Raw genomic sequence first — 422 nt, forward strand, 5'->3', positions numbered from 1 at the left:
ACTGTAAAATCTTATTTTATTTTCAGACCTTAAACTTCTGTATTGGGGTGTAGCCTATAAACAATATTGTGGCAGTTTCACGTGAACAGGGAAGTGACTCAGCCATACATATACATGTAGCCATTCACCCCCTTCCTGTCATCCAGGCTGTTGCATAACATTGAGTAGAGTTCCATGTACTGTGCAATATGTCCTTGTTGGTTATCCGTTTTGAATATAGGCAAAACTCAGTTCATCTCAACTGATGGACTAAATGAACTAGAGCTGCTCTCTGTGGTCCCTGACTCAGCACATGTTGCCCAAGCTGTCAGTAACAAGGAAGCATGGTATTTCCTAAACAGAGTATCTTCTTTGGGGTCATAAGCCCAATACATCATGGGCTGTTCCTAATTTCTGAATGAATGTGTTCTGATAAGACTCTT

This window comes from Bison bison, unplaced genomic scaffold (assembly GCF_000754665.1).
Source record: "Bison bison bison isolate TAMUID 2011002044 unplaced genomic scaffold, Bison_UMD1.0 scf7180017864230, whole genome shotgun sequence".
NCBI classification, from domain to species: domain Eukaryota; kingdom Metazoa; phylum Chordata; class Mammalia; order Artiodactyla; family Bovidae; genus Bison; species Bison bison.